This window comes from Penaeus japonicus, unplaced genomic scaffold, assembly GCF_977035675.1.
Source record: "Penaeus japonicus unplaced genomic scaffold, GWHDUDI00000001_assembly GWHDUDI00000007, whole genome shotgun sequence".
Taxonomy (NCBI): Eukaryota; Metazoa; Arthropoda; class Malacostraca; order Decapoda; family Penaeidae; genus Penaeus; species Penaeus japonicus.
Genome location: NW_028234409.1, coordinates 35,312,317 through 35,322,316, shown reverse-complemented (window position 1 = coordinate 35,322,316; position 10,000 = coordinate 35,312,317). Strand labels below are relative to the sequence as shown.

Here is a 10,000-nt window from a genome sequence, read left to right as displayed (position 1 = left end):
GAGGCAAATGAATAGAGATTTTTTTTTAGCATTGTCGAGTCGTACTGTTCGTAGTCGTACTGTTTTGTTATGTTTTTTTTTTTCTAAAAAAAATATTATAATAGAAATAGGGAAGGCAAGGGTAGAAAAAGCCTTGTACCCCGGGTTCTTATCAACACGACACTTCCGTAGATCGTAGAAGAATAGGAAGAGATTGTAAGTGTTCGTTGGAAGTGCTATTGTAAGAGTGGAGCCATGTGGGCACGAGAGCGGGCCGAGAGAGTGCGTGGATCGGGAGTGCCCAGAAGCGAGAATAGCGTGAGAGATGGGATGAAATCGCGCGGGCCCACAGGAAGCCGGCAAACGTTGGCAGTGATAGCGAGTGTGTGCTCAGCTGGTGGTGGCGGTCGTGTCTCGTAGCCAGACTGTAGCCAGGTGGTGGGCGCTTGTGAAACGTCCCTTTCTCTCTTTCTTTCTCTTTCTCTCTCTCTCTCTCTCTCTCTCTCTCTCTCTCTCTCTCTCTCTCTCTCTCTCTCTCTCTCTCTCTCTCTCTCTCTCTCTTCCTCTCTGTCTCTCTCTCTCTCTCTCTCTCTACCTCTCTCTCTCTCTCTTTCTCTTCTCTTCTCTTCCTTTCTCTCTCTTTCTCTCTCCTCTTTCTCTCTCTTTCGCCCCCCTCTTTCTCTCTCTTTCTCTCTATTTCTCTCTCTTTCTCTCTCCTCTCTCTCTCTCTTTCTCTCTCTCGCTCTTATCTCTGTCTCTCCTTCTACCTCTTCCTATCCCTCCCGCTCTCTCTCTCTCTTTCTCTCTCTCTCTCTCTCTCTCTCTCTCTCTCTCTCTCTTCTCCTTCTTTTTCTCTCTCTCCTCTCCTTCTCTCTCTCTCCCCTCTCCCTCTCCTTCTCTCTCTCCTCTCCCTCTCCTTCTCTCTCTCCTCTCCCTCTCCTTCTCTCTCTCTCTCTCTCTCTCTCTCTCTCTCTCTCTCTCTCTCTCTCTCTCTCTCTCTCTCTCTCTCTCTCTATCTCTATCCTCTTCTCTTCTCTTCCCTACTTCTCTCCTCTCCCCCATTTCTCCACTACTCTACTCCTCTTCTCCTCTCCCCTTCTCTCCTTTCCACTCCTCCTCTCTCCCCTTACCTCCCCTCCCCTCCTCTCCCCCTCTCCTCTACTCTTCTCCTTTCCTCTCCTCTCCCCTCCCCTCCCCTCCCCTCTCCTCTACTCTCCTCTCATTTCCTCTCCTCTCCTCTACTCTCCTCTCCCCCCTCCCTTACTCCTCTCCCCTACTCCTCTCCCCTCCCCTCCCCTCCCCTCCCCTCCCCTCCCCTCCCCTGCACCTTTCTTCTCCCTTACCCTACTCCTTTTCTCTCCCCTGCTCTCTTCTCCTCTCCCCTCTTTTCCTCTCCTCTCCTCTCCTCTCTTCCTCCATCTCTGAATCATCTCCTTTTCCCCACTCCCCACCCCTCCCCTACTCTTCTCCTCTCTTCCCTTCCCCTCTCCTCCCTTCTCCTCTCTTCTCCTCTTCTCTCCTCTCTTCCCCCCCACTCCTAATCCTCTCCTCTTCTTTTTCCTTTCTTCACCTCTCCTCTCCTTTCTTCCCACTTTCCTAATCTTCTCCTCTGCTTTCTCCTCTCTTCTCTCCCCTCCTCTCCTCTCCTCTCCTCTCCTCTCCTATCTTCCCCCCTCTCCCAATACTCTACTCTTCTTTCTCCTCTCACCACCTCTCCTCTCCTCTCTTCTCCACTTCTTTCTGCCTCTCTCTACCTCCGCAGCAATGAACAAGGGCTTTTCTCTAGAGCAACTGTCACTAGGGTCACTCAAGGCTACTTAGAGTCACGTGACACTGAATGTGTGGGATGTGTCCTCTCTCGGCCCGCTAGCCGCTAGTAATGTGCTGTCATTTAAACCTCACACCTTACCCCCTACACCCTACCACTACCCCCTACCCCCCATGTCTTTTAATCTCATCCTTATCAGTCAACTCCTTTTGCGGCCGATGTTTGTGTGCATGCATGTGTCTGGAATTTCACTGATGGAGTGATGGTGTTGCAGCATGTAGTTGCTGTCTTGCATGTCCTCCATTTTCTTCGTAAGTTGTTTACTTTGGGTAGACTTACACCCACTCTCTATCTCTCGCGTTCTGATAAAACAAACACAAAAAAAGAAGATTGGTGTGTTATGACTTTGATGAAAATCTTCTTCCTCCTTTTTTTTACCGTACTTCACTCTTCGTAAACATTAGATGTTTTCGGAGATGTATTTCGTCACTGACTAAATATCTGTTCTCTGTCGCTAGAGTATCGCTTGCAGTGGAATGTAATTTGTTTGTAGTTTTGTCTATGGGGCATTTGACTTTTTTTTAAGTGACCTTGGTTGCAATGCTTGAAATTTGCTGCGGCTTTGATTATTCTTACGGTTATTCTAGTGTATAATTTTGTCGTTATGTTTTCCGAGAGCGCTTTGAAAATGCAAAGGTTATAACCATTTACTTGAGTGGTCTGGTATGCGCGAGGTATTTTTCTTGTTCCACTGCTCCTCGGAAACGAAGTTCGACCCCTGCTGTGGACCTTGGGAGCATTTCCTTCCCCCTCGGTGTGTTCAGCATTGGAATCGCTAATCGCCTGTCGGTCTTGTTCTGCCGGCGCTGCAAATGCATGCCCCTGGCACTTAAGAAAATGGTGTGAAAGTAGGAAACGAAATTTAATTTGCAAGACGAAAATGGTCAGTGAAGGGGGAAGGGGGGAGGGGAAGTAGGGGGAGATATAGTATCCCCTGTGGGAGGGAGACCATTTTTAGTTGGGGAAATGTGAGGTAGGAAAGGAGGGAGGGGGGGGGATTAGCTAAGCGAAAGATGATTAGGAGAAGGATCGGATGCTTGGGCGAATGGAGGTGTGATAGAGAGTTAGATCGCAAGGTAAACGGCGTCTCGGGTCTTTTTCCTTGGAAGGACTGGATTCTGGATTTCACAGAATGGAGTAGGTCAGAAAGAGGGGATGGGGTGGGGGGGAGGTGTGCCGTAGGATCGGAAGATGTTGGCGAGGGAGAACTTGATGATGAGATGCTGTACCGGCAGCGTCGTTGTTGCCGGCTGGCGAGACATCCTTCGCGAGATAGAGAAAATAATTTGATATGTGAGGCTGTAGGGTCCATCTGGGAGCGCAGCCGTGATTTATGTGCCGATCGTGACAGTTTTATGAACTCTTTGATTTAGTGTCAGAAAGATTACCAGGATGTGGAAGAAAAAAAATCATAAAAACATGAAAAGGTTCTCGGGGAGGGGTAGGGGTAGGGGTAGGGGTGGCTAGGTGCATAGATGGCCTTGTTTCAGGGGGGGGGGGCGAGTGGAGTCGGATGGAAACAAAGAAGGGGAAGGCGATGGGTATGTCGAGATGACTCACTGGCTCCCGTGTTCTTCCGGTGCGCGGGAGGGGGGGAGGGGGGGCGAGCGACAGCCTGCAAAGCCGTTAGAATGCGATGATAGCCTTCGCTTGTTTATACCGCCCGCGAGAGTTTGTTTGCGTTGCAGGCGTAACAGGCCCGGGACTGTGAGGAGACAGCCGGCTGAGAGTGACGAGGAGGAGATAATGGACTCGCTCGAACTCGCTCTGTTTTACAACGCTGCTGCAGTGTATGATTTAGCTGTTCTTTTCCCTCCGGCTCATTTTTAAAGAGGGGGGGAGGGGTGAGATGGGGTTGGAAGGGGGTGGTTGAGCAAGGTGGAGGAGGAGGAAGGGGGTGGGAGAGGGGGCAGAGTTTGACAGATTGTTCCTCAGGGTGGAGTAGCTAGCGAACGTGGGCAGCACTCTGAACTTGAGAGGTCTGCCGCAGTCTCCCCAAGCAGTCGGCTTGGTGGCAGCATCCTTGACTGACTCATTGAACCCAGCATCATCTGGTAACTGCGGGTCGTCATTAGCGTAAGAGGCCGTTAGCTCCTCTTTTCTTTTCTTTTTTATCTGAGGTCGTCATCATCCTTACGTTCTCCCCTTTCCCCTTCCTTATTTAGTGGCTCATTTTCCCTTTCCCTCGTTTTCCCTCTCGCTTTCGCTCTGCGGCGTAGAAGGCGAGTGTGTGTTTGTTTGTTTGTAGCTTTGGAATTATTCAGGTGGCCTGTACTCCTAACCCAGCCACCGCCACTCCTACTCTTCTTCTTTCACTCCTTGTCTAAGTTATTTTTTTCCGTTCGCTCTCCGCTATATCCTTCTTTTCTTCATCTGTTTTGTTTGTTTTATATTCCTAAACGTTTTGAATTAGATTTGATCTCTGTTTTCTTTCCTACTTATCGTTTATTTTATTGTTTTTGTTTGTTCTTTTTTATTTTGCAATTATTTTTCCCCCTTTTCAATGTAAAGTTGATTTTATTTCACACTGATTTTTATGGTTTATTTGGTTTTGCCTTTCGCCTTTTTCCTTCCTTTTCTTGCTGATTTCACTTGATCTTCATTCCTTTCTTGTACTCACTTTCACACACACACTCTTCTCTCTCTCTCCCTCTCCCTCCCCCTCCCCCCCCCCCCCTCCCCCTCTCTCTCTCTCTCTCTCTCTCTCTCTCTCTCTCTCTCTCTCTCTCTCTCTCTCTCTCTCTCTCTCTCTCTCTCTCTCTCTCTCTCTCTCTCTCTCTCTCTCTCTCTCATGATTCTTATTTTTTTTCTGTTATTGATTCATGCACTTACCCCCTTCCCCTTTTCCTTTCTTGTGTTTTTTCTTGTCTTTCACTTTCCCTTCGGCCTTCCCCATTCTTTCTTTCTTTCATTTTGATTGTTTATTTTCCCATGTTCCTCATTTTCAGAATCCGCCTCCGCACACCGCACTACTCCACCGCCAATACCACCAGCTTGTGGTTGAGGGTTTTTCTAACATTTAAAGAAGAAAAATATGGCTTATGTTTTTTTTTATTTTCTTTTCTAAAAATATATATTTTTTGATCATCGAACGAAAAAAATGGATGATGTCTGGATGGTGATCGCGGATGCTGCTCATCTCACGCACCGATTCCTGATTGCGTTTTTTCTTTTTGTTGTTGTTGTGTTTTTTTTTTTTTAGTGCTGATTGTATCCTTTGTTGATTGAAGGATGCCTTTTTCATTAGTATTGTTCTTATATATTTTGTGTGTTTGTTTGTGTGAGAGTAAGAGGAAGAGTAAGAGTAAGAGAAAGAGAGAGGGAGAGGGAGAGAGAGCGTATGCGTGTCAGTGTTTTTATCTTTGTAGGTATTTATAAGTGCACCACGCCCACTTTATTAACCATGCTTAGTTGAACTTTATTAAGAGACACGCCTACCAATTTCTTATACTATATCTAGTGAAGGTCGGGCCACGCCTATCGGATGATAGCAGCACGCAGTCCTGTTGTATTGCACCGCCCACCCGTCTTCATCATAGTCAGACCACGCCCCCTCATTATTTATATCGCTGGCGTGAAGGTCAGGCACTGGCGACATGTTTTTTTTTTTCCAGACAAACAACAATAAGAAAATCAATGTTCTCTATTTTTCCACTTTCTCTCCATATCTCCCCCCCCCTCTCTCTATCTCTATCCCTTTCTCTCTCTCTCTTTCTCTCTCTCTCTCTCTCTCTCTCTCTCTCTCTCTCTCTCTCTCTCTCTCTCTCTCTCTCTCTCTCTCTCTCTTTTTCTCTCTCTCCCCTCCCTCTCTCTCTCTCTCTCTCTCTATATCTATATATATATATATATATATATATTATATATATATATATATTATATATATAATATGTGTTGTGTCCTCCCCCCCCCCCCCTATCTCTCTCATCTCTCTCTCTATATATATATATATATATATATATATATATATATATATATATATAGATATATATATATAGATATATATATATATGTATATGTATATCTGTGTGTCTGAGTGTGAGTGAGTGAGTGAGTAATGAGTGAGCGAGTGATCGAATGAGTGGATGCGTGCACGCACAGGAGTGGGGGAGAGGGGAGAGGAGAGGAGTAGGGGAGGGGAGTAGAGAGGAGAAGGGGAGGGAGAAGGAGTGTGGATGGGGAGAGGAGCGGCACGCATGCGAATGGACATGATCATGTAAATCCAGTGTACAGTTTATACGGGAATCTACTCTATGTAAGTACACGTCATTCATTGGCCAAACTTTTCAAATGAAAAGTGGCAACTGAACTGTTGATGAGTTTACCTTCCGCCTTTTTTTTCTTTTTTTTTAATCTCACGTAACAGACTCCAAGCTCTTCCTTATTAAAGAAAGAAAAAAAAAGAAAGAAAAAAAGAAAGCTGAACGTGTGGACCGATGAGTCTCTTCCCAAGCAAAGAAAGCCACCTCGCAATTAATCTCGCATGAGTCCCGGCTTGCCTTTGCGGTCGGCGAGGAGAGAGGCCCGTCAGTCGGCGAGGAGAGGAAGGCCCGTCGAAAGATAACATTGCCTTCGTAAGCGGTTTGTTTAGTCTGAGGCCGACGGGGGGGGGGGGGGGGGAAAAGAAGCGACGTCTCTCACTCTGTCTTGTCTTTGATGCTGTCCTCCTACTCCTCCTCCTCTTCGGCTCTCCTCTTTCCCCTTTTTTTTCTTTCTCGTCTGGCAAGGGATAGTTAGTGTTGGGTATTAACATGAAGTGCCACTTGACGCGGTGTCGTACGCGGAGTCAATGGGTACGAGTGTCGTGGCCGCCTTGTGTCAACACGGCTTGCCACGCGCGACATGACACTCCTTCCAAACTAACACGTCTACTTGTCATGATGTTCTTCACTCACCTTTCATTATTTTTCTTTTCTTTTTTCTCAAGTTTTCTCCTTTTTCTTCTCCCTCGTCGTATAATCATCATCATAATAATGATAATAATAGTAATAATAATAATTGTTAATTATCAATTATCACCATCACCGTCGTTGTCATCATCATCATCATCATCACCATCACTATCACTATCACTAATACTATCACTATCACTGCTACCACCACCACCATAATCATTCTTCTTGTCATTGCACAGTTGCTTCATCAACATCCTCTTCTTCATTACTGTTCTTCATCTGCTTCTTCCTCTTCCTCTTCCTCTTCCTCTTCCTCTTCCCCGTCATGGAGCCGCGTCCCTGTTCACCTGGACGTACCCAGCCTCAGTCCCGCATGTTTTTAGGGTTAACGTCAACCAAGCGCCTGTCATCGGTAGCTTCAAGGTCGTTTTTTTTTCTTCACTTTTGTTTTCTTTATTTCGATCTCCAGTTTGTTGCTCAGATGTACTAATGTTGTTGCTTTTTTTTTGTCGACGTAAGATTGATCTCTCGCTCTTCATCTTGAAATCTGCAATGTGTGGAAGAAGTGCTTTTTAGGGATTCATTTACTCTGTTGCGCATTAAATCTTTCTAATCGGGGAGTAAAAATAGGAGTGAGTGATTTATCAAGACTAGATTGCATCGATTGCTGTCAGTTTTCCCCGGTGATATTTATATCTAGATATTTATATTTGGTTATCTCCTTCTCAGTCTCAGCGCCCTCCCCCCCCCCTTTCTCTCTCTCTCTCTCTCTCTCTCTCTCTCTCTCTCTCTCTCTCTCTCTCTCTCTCTCTCTCTCTCTCTCTCTCTCTCTCTCTCTCTCTCTCTCTCTCTCTCTCTCTCTCTCTCTCTCTCTCTCTCTCTCTCTCTCTCTCTCTTCCTCTCTCTCTCTCTCTCTCTCTCCTCCTCTCTCTCTCTCTCTCTCTCCTCTCTCCCCCCTCCTCTCTCTCCTCTCTCTCTCTCTCTCTCTCTCTCTCTCTCTCTCTCTCTCTCTCTCTCTCTCTCCCCCCCTCCCTCCCTCCCTCCCTCCCTCCCTCCCTCCCTCTCTCTCTTTCTGAGTTGTGATATAAAAATATATTAACTACTTTAATGATGCAACAGGTTGAGTGAAAATCATCTGAAGTGCATGACCCCTTCCCTGCCCCCCTCTCCCCTCCCCTCCCCTCCCCTCCCACCTCCTATTACGAGACTGCAGCAGTCGCGAGGGAAAAAAAATCTGTGCTTAATGACGACTCTTTTTCAACGTCGAGAATGTATTTATAAATAGAGGCGGGCGTCGCAGAAAATAGCCCTGCGGGGCACAACAGGGCTGATCTGGTGTGGAGTGGGCGACGCGGGACGAGGCGGGGGGGGGGGGGCGTATGAAGGGACTTTGATGGTTTATATATACACGGGCAACACTCCCCCGCACTCTACACTAGTTCCTCATTGCCAGGCTCTGTGAACTATGGGAAGGCAGCCGTACGCCACGTGATATCACCCCCCCCCTCTCTCTCTCTCTCTCTCTCTCTCTCTCTCTCTCTCTCTCTCTCTCTCTCTCTCTCTCTCTCTCTCTCTCTCTCTCTCTCTCTCTCTCTCTCTCTCTCTCTCACGCACACCCACACACGCGCACGCACGCACGTACGCGCGCGCGCACACGCACGCATACGCACACACACACACACACACACACACACACACACACACACACACACACACACACACACACACACACACACACACACACACACACACACACTCTCTCTCTCTCTCTCTCTCTCTCTCTCTCTCTCTCTCTCTCTCTCTCTCTCTCTCTCTCTCTCTCTCTCTCTCTCTCTCTCTCTCTCTCTCTCTCTCTCTCTCTCTCTCTCTCTCTTTCTCTCTCTCTTCTCTTCTCTCTTTCTCTCAATCTCTCTAAATCTCTCTCGCTCGCTCTTTCGCTTTGCGGTTTATTCGTGAGGATATGCCGAACAAAACGGTTCCCATTGTATGTTTCGTGAAAGATAAAAGATAGATAGTATGAAACCGGATAACTGCGATATGATTTGATGGCGATTCGGAAGCGCTCCCTCGCTGCATATTTGGACTCCTCTTGAACTCAGCTGATCTTGGACTCTGCTCCCCCACCGCGTTCACCCCCCACCCCCCACCCCTCACCCCCTGTCGCCTTTAGACGTTGGACGATTCCGTTTACTTTCGCTTTTTATAGTAAGTTTATTTTGAGGTGAAATTGCAGTTTGAAGCGGCATGGTTTCATCTGTAGTTTTACCTTAGTTGTGAATGCGTGGCTCGTTCTGCGTTTTATTACTGTTTCTCTGAGTGAAAGAGAGCGAGAGAGAGGGAGGAAATAAGAAAGAAAATGAGAGAGAGAGAGAGAGAGAGAGAGAGAGAGAGAGAGAGAGAGAGAGAGAGAGAGAGAGAGAGAGAGAGAGAGAGAGAGAGAGAGAGAGAGAGAAAGAAAGAAATCTCTCGCGTCACGGCCATCTCGTCCATAAACTCGTTATATTTAGACGGGGATTTGTATCGTAACATGTGCCGCATCCCTCGCTGGCATGAACCGAGCTCCGCCACGCAGCTGACAGTAACACATGTAGCTGTAATGACCGGTGCATTTCATGATTGCCGGTGCAATATTTATGTGGCCATGTGCATGATGCACTACATAGCTAGGAACATGCTTCATCGCTTATTTATTAACGCTTAGTGCGCTTTGTCATTGGTGTTTAAATCACCGCTTTGGCGTCATCTTACACCTCTCTCTCTCTCTCTCTCTCTCTCTCTCTCTCTCTCTCTCTCTCTCTCTCTCTCTCTCTCTCTCTCTCTCTCTCTCTCTCTCTCTCTCTCTCTCTCTCTCTCTCTCTTCTTCCTCCTTCGCTAATGTGGCTCGGGACTACTGCTCCTGTTGCTACGGCTACGGCTACTTCTACAGCTGATGCTGTTGGTAGTGGTATTATTATTATTGTTGGTATTATCGTTAGGATTAGTATTATTAGGAGTACCATTGTTTTATCAGTAGTGATCTTATTTACATCGTTATTGAAATTAAAGTCAGCTTTATTTTTATATATGCGTTCTGTGTGTGTTTTTGATGTTGTGTGTGATTCATGAGAACATCTGTTTTTCCTTGACGTCTTACCTACTAGGTCTTCTAAATCCTAGCTTAGTCTTGTCGATTTCCCTCGCACAGTATAGTTATGCATACTTGTATATAGATAAATTTGTCACAGGACGAAACCAGTATGTTTATAGAATATTACTCTTCGCAACAGCCTCACATCACGCTCACTGTAATAGTCCCGTCACA

General features: G+C 46.7%; 1 protein-coding gene across 3 annotated transcripts in view; it reads left to right on the top strand.

The window, feature by feature from the left end:
* The window catches only part of Nca (neurocalcin homolog), a 606,106-nt gene that overhangs the window by 248,608 nt on the left and 347,498 nt on the right, over nucleotides 1-10,000 (top strand). The gene's annotated exons all lie outside the window — the stretch shown is intronic.